Raw genomic sequence first — 18,539 nt, forward strand, 5'->3', positions numbered from 1 at the left:
TTTAAGTGCCTTCAGACAGCCTTGGTGTCACAATCCCTCCTAATTCACTATCAGCTGTGTTTGGTGGGCTCACATATGGGCTTAAAGTGGAGAAGGACGAACAAACTGTAATGGCCTTTACTTCACTATTAACACATAGACTTATCTTGCTTAACTGGAGGAATCCTAACTCACCCCTTTTAACTCTTTTAGGGCTAATTTTTTTTTTGTTTCTTTTCTCCCAGGGCTGAATATTTTTCCAAAAACTAACATTTTTTAAAAAAGAACACAAAGCAATTGTTTAACATATCAAATCAACAAAAAATATTTACTTTTGACAAATGTTACTGTCTTGCATGTTGTATGAGCCTGAATTCTCTATGTGTTGTTTTGATGCCTATTTTTCAATTGTCTGTTGCTGCATTTTCTAACATATATTGTTAGTGTGTACTGTAGAGAGACAAGTCACCCATTTGCCAACGTGCCATGCCACTGCCACCAAGTTTTCTGCCTGCATGAAAACCGTATTGTCACCTCTTTTCATCTTCTGAAACTTTATGAACTTTATGTATGGCATTATTGCCTGGCTCACCCCATGGGATTTGGTTCTGTTTATTACAGAAGTGAATAAAACTTTGCAGCAGCACGTACCTAAGCCACCAGGGGACAAAACACGTTTGGACCAATGCTCCCTGAAGTTATATCACCAGTTCTGTCCCATCTCTATTTGTAATGCCACAGCGCGCTTCATCTCGTCTTTCATTGTGGGTTTCCACTTTGAATAACGAGAATGCGATGCAAACGCAGCCCGCGATTCAAAAAAAATCTCTGCCTACCTGTTTGTCTCGTCTGACAGTAGCTGAAAAGCAGCATCAGGAGAGAGCAGACTGAAGTACAGCAGCTGGTGATCTGTCGTGTCCAAAAGCAAGCCATGCCGTCTTGTAAACTCCGGTAGCCATATCGGCTCTCAACGGATCAATGTATGTGTATTTATCCCATGCGAACCTTGCCGTAGATGCATCGGCTGCGCGAAGGCACTCAACTGGCAGCAGATTCGCTCGCGCGGCATCGGCTGGTGTCTGATCAGCTGATGCCTGCTTCTAACTCTCTCGCTCGATCTCCTGATTACTGCCAATAAAGTCCGATTCTGAAAAATCAAGAGTCCGACTCCGCGGTAATGCGCAAAACAACGTCTGCCAAGTGTTTTCTTTTCTGCACTTGCTTCGCTGCCTTTTCACATGTCGGTGCCATCTTGCCTTTGTTTACATTTCGCAACTCGCGCACACGCAATGTTTATTTGCCGAGTCAACGAGTCTAGCATTCCTCTAAGCACAGAGGGAATGCCTGTGACGTGACAGTGAGATTTGTCACCATTAACAGCTGATTGTCGCCCTTTATCCCTGGATGTCGACTTTTGTTGACATTCGCCTTCAACCCCTCCTGTCGACAAAAGTCGACATCCGCCCTAAAAGAGTTAAGTCAGTGGGTAACTGGTGATATACTACTTGAAACTAAAAAATCAAATTATCCCTTAGATGATCTGTGCAAAACTTTTTCAAAACCTGGCAGGATCTGATCAAATACATTTTTAGAATAAGCATTTAAATTGAGTTAGCGGAATCTCTCCTCTCTTTTTTATTCTATTTATTTTGATTAATTTATTTATTTACATATTTTTACTATTATTAAAGTTTTACTCTGCTAGCCTAGCTCTCTTTCTCATGGGTGGGGGTTGATTTGTTTCAAACCTAGTCTTTGTTAAACATGACTTGCTTGTATGGAATGTTATTTGATTTTAATAAAATGTTTAAGAATATATAAAGTACCGAATTAAGGGTCTGAATACATATATTTCAGATTCTAATTTTTACTAAATTTGAAAACCTTTCTGAAAACGTGATTTCTGTTTGTCATTATAGGTTATTGAGTGTATAATGATGGGCAGAAATTATACATTTTTCCATTTAAAATTCAATCTACAACACAGTAAAGTGATCAGAAACTGAAAAAAACAGAATTCTCTCTAGTTGCATATGTGCAAAGCATTCAATTATTCAACTCAAAATCTGTTATCGCACACATCTGTCTCACTTAAAATTGTCCAAAATATTTCCAGGGCAAGATCCAACCTTCGAACATTGCAATCGAGCTCCAGCTTCACTAGGTCACATGTTTTGGGTGTATACTGAATTAACATCATTATGGACACAACATTTAAATGCCTCTCAGACAGGTCTTGGTGTCACAATCCCTCCAAGCTCATTAACAGCTGTGTTTGGTGGACTCCCAAATGGGCTTAAAATGGAGAAGAAAAAATTAACTGTAATTGCCTTTACTTCACTACTAGCACATAGGCTTTTCTTGGAACAATCCTAACTCACCTCCATTAAGTTAATGGGTAACAGATGTTATATACAATTTGAAATTAGAAAAAATCAAAATCTCACTTAGAGAATCTCTTCAAACCTTTTTTTTAAACCTAGCAGGATCTAATCAATAACATTTCAGAATAAGAATTTCTAAAAAAAGATTCCTTTCTCTCTTTACTACTCTTAACAGTTTTGCTGTGGCTGTTGGCCTTCCTCTCTTTCCTCTCTGGGGATTGATTTGAATTTCAAGGAGTCAAGGAGATGCGGTTGCTCCTCCGACACCCCCTCTTAAACGGTGATACAATGGGAAACAAATACAGTTTTTTTTACCTCCTCTTAGCTGCTGGCTTGCCGCTGCTGCCGTGCCATGTGATCTGCATTTCACGCGGTGAACTTCTGTCATATCACCTATGTCCATATATTCAATCTTTTTTTCCCTTTTACCTTTTCACCAATATCGCATTGAATTTGATTCCATGTTTCGAATTACTTTTTGCAGATGATGTTGTCCTGTTTGCTTCATCAGGCCGTGATCTTCAGCTCTCTCTGGATCGGTTCGCAGTCAAGTGTGAAGCGGCTGGGATGAGAATCAGCACCTTCAAATCCGAGACCATGGTCCTCATACGGAAAAGGGTGGAGTGCCCTCTCAGGGTTGGTAACGAGATCCTGCCCCAAGTGGAGGAGTTCAAGTATCTCGGGGTCTTGTTCACGAGTGAGGGAAGAATGGAGCGTGAGATCGACAGGCGGATCGGTGCGGCATCCGCAGTAATGTGGGCACTGCATCGGTCTGTCGTGGTGAAAAAGTCGATCTATGTTCCTACCCTCACCTATGGTCATGAACTATGGGTAGTGACCGAAAGAACGAGATCGCGAATACAAGCGGCTGAAATGAGTTTCCTCCGCAGGGTGTCTGGGCTTTCCTTTAAAGATATGGTGAGAAGCTCAGTCATCCAGGAGGGGCTCAGAGTAGAGCCGCTGCTCCTCCGCATCGAGAGGAGTCAGATGAGGTGGCTCGGGCATCTGATCAGGATGCCTCCTGGACGCCTCCCTGGTGAGGTGTTCCGGGCACGTCTAACCGGAAGGAGGCCCCGGGGAAGACCCAGGACACGCTGGAGGAACTATGTCTCTCGACTGGCCTGGGAACGCCTTGGGATTCTCCCGGAAGAGCTAGAAGAAGTGGCCGGGGAGAGGGAAGTCTGGGCATCTCTGCTCAAGCTGCTGCCCCCGCGACCCGACCTCGGATAAGCGGGAGACAATGGATGGATGGATGGATGGTTTCGAATTACTTTGTGAAAACGCAACGTATAACTGCCCGTGAGTGAATATCATTTCTTTCTCTCTGCAAGAAATGTGTCTGACATAACCACGCAGGACTTTTCCAAATCTCTTTGCATAAGCTCTTTTCTCACGGGACTTCCAGCCCCAGGCGTGGTTACATTGCTGGGCATGTAGACTCATCTCACAGGACATGAAAGTGTCTCTGAGACAATCACATCTCATCTCCTTCCAAGATTTTTTTTATAATAGAGAGACAAAAAAATAATCAAAATTTTACTACTACTAGTACTACTACTACTATTACTATTACTACTACTACTACTACAACTAATAATAATAATAATAATAATCCAACTGTGTTAGCGTAGAAAACAAACACAGCATAATAAAACTAAATAATTAATGCAATAACATGACCATAACACCAAACTTTGATTGCACTGCTAAAGAGTAATTTTATTTAAATTTGAAATATAAAAGTCTTTGAAATGACCTTTCATTAAGTTTCTTTAAAACTTGGTAAATGCATTTCTCCATTGTTCTATCTATGAATTGACCGATGACAGAACTCACCTTCACTCCTGACACCCTAAAAAGTTTCTCATATTTGGTTTCTTGTTTACAGATCCTCAGATTCCACTCATTGACTGGATGGTGAGATTGCAGTCTCGGCCTAAGCTGGCGTGGACACGAAAACAGGGATTTTTCAGCAGGCGAGCCTTCAGTTCAATCGATAGATAGATAGATAGATAGATAGATAGATAGATAGATAGATAGATAGATAGATAGATAGATAGATAGATAGATAGATAGATAGATAGATAGATACTTTATTAATCCCAAGGGGAAATTTACATACTCCAGCAGCAGCATACTGATAAAGAATATATTAAATTAAAGAGTGATAACAATGCAGGTATACAGACAGACAATAACTTTGTATAATTTTAATGTTTATCCTCCCGGGGTGGAATTGAAGTGTCGCATAGTGTGGAGGAGGAACGATCTCCTCAGTCTGTCAGTGGAACAGGACGGTGACAGCAGTCTGTCGCTGAAGCTGCTCCTCTGTCTAGAGATGATACTGTTCAGTGGATGCAGTAGATTCTCTATGCTCTGCCACAGATGTCAAACTGTCCAGCTCCGTGCCTACAATAGAGCCTGCCTTCCTCACCAGTTTGTCCAGGCGTGAGGCGTCCCTCTTCTTTATGCTGCTTCCCCAGCACACCACTGCGTAGAAGAGGGCGTTCGCCACAACCGTCTGATAGAACATCTGCAGGATCCTATTGACAGCATCTTATCTAATCAGGTGTATTCATCTGTTAAGGAGTTGTTGAATCTGGTTTTTAAGGGCCTGGAGTTCTTTGACAATGTCCTGCATCTCACCTTCTGCCATTGTCCACTTCCTCTTCCGGTTCGTGTCTTAGGAAAGAAAGAGAAAGCATGTGATAGTCACAGCATTTCATGGAGTAGATTCTTCAACTCCATAATTTATCTTTATTTATATAAAGAGAAGATGGGAAAAAGATATCTGTAATTTATATAAACATATCTGTTAGTCCTTTAAAGATATACTTCAAAAAAGAAGAAGTCTGTAATTCATTAATAGATATTTGTAGTTTAATTCAAAAATATCTTTAAATCACGCAAACAAATCTTAAGATAATTAGTAACTTTTTAAAATACTTCTGAGATTTCTTTAATGATTTCAATGTATTTCTAAAACTGATCAGTTAAACTCCTAAGTGCAAGTCACACCTTTGAAAATCGTGTGTCTGAGCACATCCACAGGAGCTGCCAGCGGTCAATGGCTGCTCTCAGCTGACAGGGAGACGTACACAGAAAAGTAGTTCAGGTTAAGAGCGCTGGCTGAGTGTTGGCCTAGAAACGCTGCCCCATGTTTTCCATTTCTAGTGGATACGGGTGCTAAAAAATCCACTATCAGAGCAGCTGATTTAAAAGATGTTCCAGTGTCAGATGAGCTTTTCACAGTAACAGAGCATGAAGGCACTCGGCTCCAACTGCTTCAGACTGACATGTTTAGTGGAAGCCATTGAAAGACAGACGTGACTTCTTACTCTCCACAGGAACACAAATCTGTTAGGAAGTGACCTGCTTTGTAAATGGAGATGTATTTTAATATTTACTCTTGATGACAGGTATTTAGAAGCCCCGGAGGGTTTCCTTAAAATGGTTTAAGAAATCCTAAACCAAGAATCAGTTCATTTGTTTGGATTGAAAATTTCTGGCACACAAGGCTCAGATTACAGAGAAGACATTAGTCATGGCTCTTGTGTCCCCATTTTTATCTCATCACCACGTGGCTCAAGCTCCTGCACATTTGTGGGCACAAAATAAAAATAAGAATCTGAGAACATAAGAAATGTGACAAATGTGAGAAGACCATTCAGTCAATTACCTAACAGCTAAGCTGTCCCAGTGTCTCCTTTAGATCCATCTTAAAGGTTGTCCAGGTTTCTGCTTCAACTCCAGGTCTCGGTAGTTTGTTTCAAAGTCCCACAACTCTTTGGCTCCCCTTAAAACTTAAGTGTTCAAAGCACATAGAAACTCTCCCTGGTTTAATGAAAACACTCGAGCTCTTAAATTAGAGTGTCGAAAACTGGAGCGCAGATGGAGAACAACAAAGCTACATGTCTTTCAAATTGCATGGACAGAGAGTGTTAATAAATATAAAAAAGCCCTCTTTAAAGCTCGGTCAGAATATTATTCTACATTAATAGATAGCAATAATAAAAATCCTTGGGTACTGTTTAGAACAGTGGCTAAATTAACAAATGGAAATTCAGATCAACAGTGCAAAACACCAACAGATATTAGCAGTACAGACTTTATGAACTTCTTCAATGAGAAAATTAAAAATATAAGATCCCAGATCTCTGGATCACAGTACAAACCACACACTAGCTTAGCAGACCCTGTCTTACATTGCACTCAGCACTTTAGTAATTTTAATCCTGTAACTGAGCAGGAAGTCTTAAGTTTAATTTCTAAAATGAAGCCCACTACTTGTTCCCTAGATCCAGTGCCAACAAAACTAGTAAAAAGTGCAATGGATGTTCTTGCAGCGCCTATCCTAAACATTATCAGTAGTTCATTATTGCATGGCACAGTACCTGATGCACTAAAAGTGTCAGTCATTAAACCATTACTTAAAAAGTCAGACCTTGACCCACATATACTAAATAATTATAGGCCTATTTCAAATTTACCGTTTCTCTCTAAAATACTAGAAAAAGTAGTCGCCAGTCAGCTTCAGACACACCTTACGCATTACAATTTATTTGAGAAATTCCAGTCTGGTTTTCGCACTGGTCATAGTACAGAAACGGCACTAACACGGGTTGTAAATGACATTCTGATATCCTCTGATGAAGGAAACTCCACTGTAATTATGTTGTTGGACTTAAGTGCAGCATTTGACACCATCGACCATTCTATTTTACTGCACAGGCTAGAAAATGATGTTGGTCTTACAGGCACCGTGCTCGCTTGGTTTAGTTCTTACTTATCAAATCGATTCCAATATGTACAGAAATGTGCTGACAGTACTCCATCATTATACACAGAAGTTCAATATGTTGTCCCGCAGGGCTCAGTACTGGGACCTTTACTGTTTTCACTGTACATGCTTCCACTGGAATCTCTCATTAGGAAACATAATGTTAATTTTCACTCGTATGCAGATGACACCCAGTTATACCTTTCATTTAAATCAAATGAAGTTTCTCCAATGTTGTCTTTAATTAGTTGTGTTAGTGAATTAAAGGAGTGGATGAATAAGAACTACTTGTCTTTAAATACAGATAAAACAGAGATGTTAATTGTTGGAGGGAATGATGCTGATCACAACAATATTTTGTCATCATTTAACTCAGTGGGAATCCCAGTCAATTTTACTGAATCAGCCTGCAATCTAGGAGTTATCTTTGACTCTAGCATGTCATTTAAAGCGCATATTACAAAGTTGTCCAAGACATGTTTCTTCCATCTTAAAAATGTGAGGAAATTAAGGCGCTTTTTAAATAAACAGGATTCTGAGAAACTAATTCATGCATTTATCTCTAGTAGGATTGACTACTGCAATGCGGTGTTCACTGGATGTTCAAACTGTTCTTTATACAGCCTCCAGTTAATCCAAAATGCAGCTGCGAGAATTATTACAAGAACAAGAAAATACGAACACATAACTCCAGTTCTTAAATCCTTACACTGGCTCCCGGTTAAGTTTAGGGCAGATTTCAAAATCCTTCTTTTAACATATAAAGCATTAAATGGTCGAGGTCCGGCTTACTTGTCTGAACTTATCATGACTTACAAACCAGAGCGCACATTAAGATCTCAAGATGCTGGTCTGCTTATGGTTCCAAGGATTAATAAAATAACAATGGGAGGTCGAGCTTTTAGTTACAGGACCCCTAAACTGTGGAATGGTCTGCCTGCTACTATAAGAGATGCCCCTTCAGTCTCAGCTTTTAAATCCCGGCTGAAGACTCACTACTTCAGTTTAGCATATCCTGACTAGAGCTGCTGATTAATTGTACAGACTGCATCTCTGTTGTTAGTCATTAGCACTTAAACATAAGTAACATGACAGTTATAATTGTATACTACCCCTCACTTATTCTGTTTTTCTTCTCGGTACTCAAATGTGGCACTTGGTGCCACGGCCCACCTGCCAAGTTGTTTTGCCTGCTTATGGAAAAGTCATCACAGATGGAGGATCACATGAATCGTGGGAAAGAGGGGTCCTTTTATCGGATTGGCTGGCCCAACACTGTTTCAGCCGTGGAATGGCCAAATGGGGGAGGCAGCTTGAAGGATGAGGTCTCTAGGACTCTACACAAATCCAAATCTTATTATGGTATATATCATCTACTGTTAAATTCTGCTCTGTACTGCTAAAAATTTATATTTTTTATTTCTTACTATATTGAGAAATTGTTCTGTTCTGTTTACTGCATTGTATTGTATTGTATTGACCCCCTTCTTTTGACACCCACTGCACGCCCAGCCTACCTGGAAAGGGGTCTCTCTTTGAACTGCCTTTCCAGAGGTTTCTTCTATTTTTCCCTACAAGGTTTTTTTGGGAGTTTTTTCTTGTCTTCTTAGAGAGTCAAGGCTGGGGGTCTGTCAAGAGGCAGGGCCTGTTAAAGCCCATTGCGGCACTTCCTGTGTGATTTTGGGCTATACAAAAATAAACTGTATTGTATTGTATTGTATTTGTGCTTCCTGGCTTCAGTCCCAATCACTTTGTGTGTGAGCACGTGATTCAACACTAAACTGAAACAATTTTGGGATTTTGAAGACCTGGACTAGATCTCCACAGAGTCTCCCCTGCTCAGAATAAACAGGTGTAAGTCTCTGAGTCTGTCACAAGCTGTCACAGTATGACATGTCCTTCACTCCCATGATGCTCCTGGTTCCTCTCCTCTGCACAGTGCTGTTGTGTCTATTTTGTGGCGTGCTGCCCAGAACTGCACACATTTCTCCAGATGTCGGTTCACTAGTAAGTTATATAGTCTAAGCATAACATTCCTAGTTTGAAATTCAACAGTTTTATGATAGGACCTAACATTTTATTTGCCTTTTTATTGCATCTGCACATTGCTTAGGCAATGAAAGTGTTGTGTTAAAATTGAGATGTTGTTTGTGAACCCTGTCCATATTACAGTGTAGTCTTCTAAACCCCATCCTCGTGTCCCCTAATATCCTCTAAAACCTGAAGAAAAAGAGGACATGTGTCCTGTGATAACGGCTTTGCTTAAAAAGGGAATTATAATTCCACATACAAGTCGCTACAACAGCCCATCTTCCCTGTTCAGAATGCACAGACATGGAGGTTCATACAAGATTTACGAGCCATTAATGAGTGTGTAATTCTGCAGTTCCCAGAAGCCTCAGATCCATCTACTATTTCTTGAGGGAATACAAATTAATAATTAATAAGAAAGTAGTGCCAACCAGAAGTTTAAAAGAGTATAATTTACTTTTCTGTGTTTCATTTTGGTTCATTCATGTGAATATTGGAAGATTTCACCAACAGAATGTCACACTTTTTACCTTTCACTGAAAAATATGGAGGAGTACAGAAGAAGATTGGTAATGCTAAACTGGCCTGTGTGTGTGTGTGTGTGTGTGTGTGTGTGTGTGTGTGTGTGTTCACCCTGCGATGGAGTGACATCCTCTCCAGTGATTGTTCCTGTCTTTGTACCCAATGCGTGCTGGCATTTGCTCCTCTACTCCATGACCCTGTTCTGGATAAACAGTTTAAGAAGATGGACGGATGAATGTTGTTTAGTAAATATTAGTATAAAGAATAAAAACTGTGTGACTAACAACATTAAACTGAGCAGTGAAAGTGGGGGTCCGCAGCATCCTCCTCTCACTGACCACCATCACAAACAAGTGGTAAAGAAGGCCAATTCGATTCTGTTACACAGCAGCCATCTTCTGTCTCCAAAGTGTCACTTGTGGTCATTAAACTGCTGAATTAGGGTGAAGACCCCCAGATTGAAGTTCTCTTTTATCTCAGAGCTCTCAGACTCTGGAATTCTAGTAGCTGCAGGAGTCCTGTGGAGTTCTGAATTATTATTGTGTGCTCTTCATTATTATTGATCATGAATCGTTACTCTGATTTGTAGAAGTCTTATGGTGTGTGTGCTGATTACCACAATGGCTGTCACGTGTGGTCTCTTTTATTATTTTATTGTCCCTATTTAACAATGTCCTACGTGTCACACATTCCTGCTGAAGACAAATTTCCCTCTGGGATAATAAAAGTCTTCTGCTGTCCTGAAGAGATTCAACACCAGCAGTTACCAGGCGAACGACTGGAAAAAGAACACTAAATCAAAAGGGCAGAAGTGCGGACCACCACATCATAATACCTCCTGAATAAACACACAAGGGGGTCTGAAATGAGGGGGCAACTCTTAAAGTGGAACAAGTAAAGCATCAGCTGATCAGAGCAGAAATAAAGGAGCTGAGAGTCCGTCAGGAATCATCTTATACAGTGCAGACCATAATACATTGCTCAAAAAAATCGAGGGGACTGAATGAACAAAATATTTTACAAGTGGAACATCTTTACTGAGCAATACTATGTAATTCGTTGAGAAGAAGAGAAGAACGATTCTAGAGAAGAATCAGTCAGGAAAGAGAAGGAGCGAGCAACTGTCTGTGGCCACCATTCCCTTTTTGGGGTTGTCTTGCTGTGTCCTCTCCAAGTCACCTGTTGTCACTTTCAGTGGCACCACAGCAGGTGACATTAATTCACAGTCACTTCTGCCCCCTAACTCCACAGATTGATATGCCTGACTTGGAGTTAAACAGGGACGATGAAGTGTCCCCTTCATTATTTTGAGTAGTGTCGTGTCTTATAATACAATATATATGTCATGTTTACCGGTGTGCTCATACCTCAAAGTAAAAAATAAAGTCCATTTATTTAAACAATTTTTTTATTTGCAAATAATGACAACATAATAACAGTGAATCTTACATCCATTTTACAGTCCGGAAAAGTGGGGTTATCTAAGAGACAGAAAGGAGACAAGTTTGCTAAATGTCTGCATGTGTACTGTGTGATAAATGTGTGCAAAAATACTTTACTGCCACAAACCTACAAGATGGCAAAGCACAGAGGATTATAAAGATGATTCAAAATTATTCAAGGGTGCTTTAGAAAACAAGGAAAAAATGTTAACAATTACGAAAATTCTTTTTAAACAGTCATGGCAGGCAGAGAGTTCTTCAGATACAAATGTAATTCCTTTATTAAAGGTTTAAGTTTCTCTGTTTGTATAGAATTGAGCACAATGCTGTTCACTGAAGTATAAATTGTGTTCTGTATGAGGTGTGCAGCTGCGGCTAATGAGACTTCACAAATATTAACAAATGTCAGTCTAAAGGAGCAAATCCTACGTTTAATTGTGGACATCAAACCTCATTTGACCTTCTCAGTCATCCATTTCAGTTCCTCACAGTCACCTCAGTGTCATTTAGTGAGCCAGCAGTGTGAGGAGTGAAGGCCGACTGCTCCATCTGCACTTGTCTGTCATCTGCTGCCTTATTGAGGAGGAGTGCGGATTAAAGTGCAGGAATAGGAAACATTAACTTCATGAGTAAAACTAAAAGTAAAATAATAAAGGAACAAGTATCTTGTAGGATTTCATTCTTAAACAAATTCGCCACCAGCCGGACCAAAGCTGAACAGAACTTTGGCCGTCATCTGAGTTCTGCTGTGGAGTTTTTAGTTGTAAAATCAGAAATTGTAACTCAAGATATGAAAAGATCTTTAAATTTCACAGTTTTTGGGGAGAATTCAACACATTACTTAACAAATTATGATCAGATAATTAACTCTAATCCGACATAAATGACATCACAATATTCATTTTACAATCTAAAAATAAATAAAGCAACCAAGAAATTCTAAAGTATTTATATCAATTGCAAGGAATCTCCTATATCTATGGTGCACGTCAGACAGCGGGCATAACGAAAAAGAACAGAAATGGAAAAGAGGCAGAGTGGAGAACGGAGGTTAATGAAGGAAGAAGGGAAGAGAAGCAGGATTGAGGGAGGCCAGGAAAGTGCAGAATGGAGGGAGATGGACAGGAGCAAGCCTCAGGGTAGGGAGCCTGGGGGTGAAGAAGTGGCGCTCCTATTGAATAGGAGAAGGCCCAGGGTAGGAGTGGCCCGATATGCGGTGTCTCTGCAGACGCCAAGGGACTAGCGACAGGAGACGTGTGCGGCTGGGTGAAGCACTCCGTGGTTGCCAAAGGCCCGGCAATGGGGACCTGATCCTGGACATAAAGGTTGACTGCACCTGTCGACGGGCATCTCATCTTATTGTACAGTCCGGACAGGAGAAGTGGTAGCGACATCAGATTTTAGAGGAGAGCATCAGGACTCATGTTTTAGCAGAAAGAGGCCTCTCTCTGGTTTTAATTTTAACCTTCTTTTATTGGAGTATTTACTGACTTGGTTTTAACCTCCACACATTCTTACTAGTTTTATAGATTATTTATTTATTTATTGAAGAACATTTTTTCTGCACTGCACTTTGGACCCCATTTCTTTGGATGTTCATTTGATGGATTGTAATAAAAGAACTTAACACTTTATGCACTTACTCTTTGCTGCACGTATGTGTCCTCATTTACCCGCCTCAATGAAACAGGGAGCCAACCCGCACCATCACAGCTCTGCCAACTACAGTTCCCACCCCTCAGCTGGGACCTGACTCCCAAGGTTCTCCTAACTCATTGACCCTCCAATTTTCGAGGCCATTTTTTCCCCTGTTGGCAGGGTAAGGTGGTGTGGGTGTGGGGTGTACAGAGTGCCCCACCCAACCCCCAAGGCAAGGCTTTGTTGTGGCCATGTGACATGTGAAGTAATGTAATGTTGCCAGTGTACATTTTGCACAATACAAAAAATGACCACATGAACTCTCCATGGATCACACTGATTAACTCTTTTATGTATTCTGTCTGTTAGTGATTGAGGAAGTTTGGGGGTTTAAGAAAGAAGTTCTCTAAACTTGTTCATTAAGTGTCAACTAGCAAAGGGTTTCAGGAAAAAATTATAAAACTCACATGTTCTTTATCTGTGTCATTTGTTATCTCATTCATATTCACTATGATTGATTCATTTCAGGAAAACACTTCAGATCTGCAAAATGTATGAAGGAAGCCCATAAAGTTCTTAAATCAGTGAATGTCTCCAATAAGTAACTTTCACTTTCTCTGTTGTGGTTGATACGCTATTTCTGAATGATTGACCAACACTTGCTGCAATAAACCAAAAAAATACAATTTATTTATAATGTAAGGATAATAGAAGATGAATATATGTAAATATATGTAGAGATATATGTATATTGATATATTAATGAAGGACAATAACAAACAACACAAAACTTAATTTATGCTAGTGTAGCACCCTATGAGTGAACAAAACACACCAGATGTTTTCTCGATGCTGGCAAAAACCTTTGACTTTATTATTGAACGAGCTCAAACTATCTACAGAACTGTCACCTCTCCACTCATCACCTCACCTCCTCCCACACTGCAGTGCGTGTAAATTGTGTCCTTACAGAGGCGCAGCGTCTCCCACCGCTACATTAGCTCGGTTAACCTTCTTTTCTCCAATACAAAAAGACAACTTATGAATTCTGATCTTTCGATTTATGTGGTCAAGATGGATATCTTCTTTAGCTGGTTATTAAGTATTTGGTGTCTGCGCCTTAACAGTAACATTAATTTGGTCACAGCTAGTCTGCACTGCTTCAGACACCGACGCACAGTTTGTTCAGTATGTGTGTGTGAAATGGTGCACTGATCTTCCCTAATGGATATAAGAAAAGAAACATATAACAGCTAAAAACATATCTGGCTTTATCCTAACTACTAAGTTACACTGAAAAATTCTCAGATTGAAAGTAGGGATGCTTATGGTTTGGTGTAGGTGATGCTTTGATCCATCTGATGAACATGTGGCTTTTATGTAGGGTCTCTCTTTCTTTCGCTTGTGAGAATTACTTTACATTAGAACATTAGAATGCTCTAGACGAGAACAGGCCATTGAGCCCAACAAAGCTTGCCCGTCCTATCCACTTATTTCTTCCAAAAAAATATCAAGTCAAGATTTGAAAGTCCCCAACGTCTTACTGTCTACCACACTACTTGGTCGCTTATTCCAAGTGTCTATAATTCTTTGTGTAAAGAAAAACTTCCTAATGTTTCTGCGAAATTTACCCTCAAGAAGTTGTGTCCCGTGCTCTTGATGAACTCATTTTCAAATAACAGTCTCGATCCACTGGACTAATTCCCTTCATCATTTTAAACACTTCAATCATGTCACCTCTTAATCTATTTTTCCTTAAACTGTAAAGGCTCAGCTCTTTTAATCTTTCCTGATAGTTCAATCCCTGTAGCACTGGATCAGCCTACTCGTCCTTCTCTGGACCTTTTCTAATGCTGCTAGCAAGACTTGCAGCCCCCTCATCTAACTCCAGTACAGACAAGCCTTCCATTTCCAAAAGGGTTCACTCCAGCTTTTGTTGCAGCCCTACACCCTAGACAGCGGGGTGTCAGCTATGGAGCAGACGTTATGGCCAGGCGGAGAGCAAAGAGCACATAGACAGAGCATAGATCTGGTGTTTTCAAGGGCTTTTAAAGGAAGGAGAACATGTTTTGCCTTTGGTTTCTTGAGTGCACATAAGTCAATCCATTTGTTTGACAATTCGTTCAAAGTTCTGTCCATCAATGCTGCCAATGGTTGAAGTTCCTTGCAATGTAAATGAATGTGTGGTGTCAGATTTTCATATGATGAAGAAACAAGTTCAAATGAAGAAGTCTTATTTTGACAGCATGTTACACCTTCAATGAATACAAAATCTTATGGAAAAGTGGCAAGGCTGAAAACGAGGATGCCTCTGGCACGCCAAATCGCCAGTTTCTTTGAACAGTCTTTTAAACCCTTGTAAAATGAAGGTTTGTCAACCCAATAAATATGAAGCCACACAGCACTGGCATCAGATTCAATCATAAGAAACACATATGACTTTGTGGTCATTCAATCAACTTGTACTGACTGCTTGGGGATCTGTTTACTGACAGCAGCAGTTTTCTGTATGCAAAAGATACCAGCTGACATGACGTCTCTCAGGCAAAATTTGAAACAGTAAGTTAATCCGTAAGCTAAAGTCGTACTGAATGTCCCCGTTTGCTTTATTGGTAGGAAACGTACATGGAAAAGTTGCTTATGTAGGATGGAATTAATCATTGTGGTCATTGATTATTAACATATTTAAATTAGCTGTATAAAATAAAATTAGAAAACAATAAGGAAAAAATGAGCATTTCTTAGAGATTTCTTTTCATAACATAAAGCAGTTTTTGAGGGCGCCAGGCCTCCTCGGACTCCCCTTAAACTCCACCTGTGTTTATGCCAACACAGTGTGTGTGTGTGTGTGTGTGTACGTATTGGGGTGATTATTTGTCCCTGAAACGCTCTACACACACATATACTGAACCAGCTTAGAGCAGCCATCCCATCTGGCACTACTTTTAGACGTGGTTAGCTCTGTTATATTAGTTTCAGATTCCTGCATTTTAAACTTGACTAGTACAGGAGCTCTCTGGGTGCACTTTGCACGTTCTCTCTGTAGACATTTTTTGATATCTTCTCCCTTTTATAAAATGCTCGTGACTTTAAAATTGCTTATGAATATCTGTGCGAGACAAGTGATCAGCTTCTTTCCTGCCCGGGGATGATCCCTGTTGCTGTCCCCCACATTGAATTGGTTAAAAAAGGTGTCCCCATTAAAACAGACGGAGATACCATCACTGCACATAAAGGTCATGTGAACAGACCAACTGTGTAACGTCTATGAGCTGGTAGACATCTGACCACTGGTCGTCTAAAGATCTGGTGAAAGCAGCAGTTTAAAACAAGGATCTGATGAGAAACAATTATAATTAAAATATAAAATCCATCCATCCATCCATTTTCCAACCCGCTGAATCCGAACACAGGGTCACGGGGGTCTGCCAGAGCCAATCCCAGCCAACACAGGGCACAAGGCAGGAAACAATCCTGGGCAGGGTGCCAACCCACCGCAGGACTAAAATATAAAATGATGATGGAATTCAAATTATGAATTTTGGGAAATTGTAGTAAAAACGTAGGACTAAATGCATAAGAAAATTAAACTCCAGTCTCCAGATGCAAATCTTTTTTTTTTTTTTAAATTTTTTTATTAATTTTATTGTAATCATTCCATACAAATAGATCAAGTAATACAAAAAAGAATTGAAGACAAATCAAACCCCACCCTTGAGAAGGAGAGCATGGCCAAAGGAGAATTGCTTAGGGCTTTTTAGTAGGGCAAAAATAAACAAAAAAAAAACAAAAAAGGAAAAATATATATATATGAATAAATAAATAAATGGAGAAGGAAAAGAAATGCGGAAATAATTATTTCTTCTTATTCTAAAATATTATTGATTAGATCCTGCCAGGTTTTGAAAAAATTCTGTACAGATCCTCTAACTGAGAATTTGATTTTTTCCCAATTTCAAACAATATAAAACATCGGTTTCCCACTGACTTATCAGAGGGGAGTTAGGATTCTTCCAATTTAACAAAATAAGTCTGCGTGCCAAACGTGTAGTGAATACAATCACCATTTGCTTATCCTTCTCCACTTAAAGTCCATCTGGAAGAACACCGAACACAGCTGTTAATGGGTTAGGAGGGCACTTAAAAATTTTGGTCCAGAATGATGTTAATTTGGTGCAGGCCCAAAACATGTGACCCAGTGAGGCAGGGGCCTGGTGCAGCGTTCGCAGATTGGATCTTGCCCTGGAAACATTTTGGACAGTTTTAAGCGAGACAGAGGAGCTCGATGTATAATTTTTAGTTGAATAATTCTGTGCTTTGCACATATGGAGCTCGAGTGAATTCTCTGCAATGCTACCTTCCACTTCTTTTCTGATATATTAAGAGATCTTTTTCCCATTGTCCTCTTGGATCTTTGAAAGGAAGGGGCTCTAATAAAATTTTATATAATGCGGAAATGGTGTCTAATTCCTCGAAATTGAGGAGTATTTTTTCCAGCATGGTGGAGGGTACGAGATGAGGAAAATCGATGCAAATCTTAATGGGATTCAAAATGAATGAAAAGCACACCACAGTGAAAAAATTGCAAATTTGGAAGAACCCTGGGATACTGTACCTTACAAATGAGTGGTAAGGGGACTTCAATGAGATGGTGGCAGTGGGTAAAAGTTGCAGATCAGCCATTATGGCAGAACGATCATTTGGCTTTTTAATGGTTGCCCTCATGTTCTCATACACCATATGATTCACATTGGAGTTATTTGTCTTATACGCTTTATTCAGCTGGTTTTTTTTTTCCTTTGCAGCTTCTTTTTTAACTTTTTATTAACCCATTGCAGAGTTCCTAGTAATTGTAGATTTAGGTATGTACCTGTTCTGCATTACATGTAAAATGCTTTTAAAACTGTTCCACTGCTCCTCGACTGTGTTGACTAATATTTTGAATCGTCTGTGTGAGGGTTGGGGTCTGAAGCCTTGGTGATTTTTTTTTCTTGTTTAGTTTGTTTAAGGTTTCCTGTAAGGTAAAGGAGGAATTTAAGATCTAATTGCAATTTTAAATTGTTGGTTTTCCCCAATCAAATCCTGTTCTGTGTTTGTTTTGTTTTCAAACAGGTCCATGGACCATCACTAGAATCTGTGGTAGTCCATGTTGGACTCACATTTTTGAGTCTTCTGGTTTTTCTATATGATTTTCTTAATTTCTCTTTGTTTTGTCTTCTGTTCTTGTTCCTTATTTTGATGAGACGATTCCTTACTTTCCGAAGAATCCTCACAGTCAACCACTAAAATCATTATATTTTGTGTGACTCTTTCTGGTAACGCTTGTTCCAATGTTTGTATTTGTTGTTGTATTGTTTTTTTTGTTTGTTCCTTAGACATTTATCTCTGATACTGTCCAATTTTATGAGTCCTTCCAACAAAAAGTCATTTTTGGTCTTTGTCTCTGTACCTATTTCTTAACCAGATCTGGGCTATCTGCCAATTTGCTGCCCAAGGGATTTCTGTTATACACATACTAGCTGTATAAGCCCGTGCTGTAAAAAGCACGGGGTCCTAGAAACTATTGAAATCATCAGCCAAAAAATTGAAATGTAGAGATGTCAGGCAATTGAAAGGAACTACTTTGAGGATCTCTCTCCTAGGAGGTTTCATGTTACCGACGTGCTTGCCTCGCTTGTGCATTAGTGGCTGAGCGACTTTGTCTTTCTTTGGAGGTTTCCTTTTGCCGATGTGCTCACCTCGCTTGTGTATTTGCAGTGGGAG

This window comes from Erpetoichthys calabaricus (assembly GCF_900747795.2).
Source record: "Erpetoichthys calabaricus chromosome 1 unlocalized genomic scaffold, fErpCal1.3 SUPER_1_unloc_22, whole genome shotgun sequence".
NCBI classification, from domain to species: domain Eukaryota; kingdom Metazoa; phylum Chordata; class Cladistia; order Polypteriformes; family Polypteridae; genus Erpetoichthys; species Erpetoichthys calabaricus.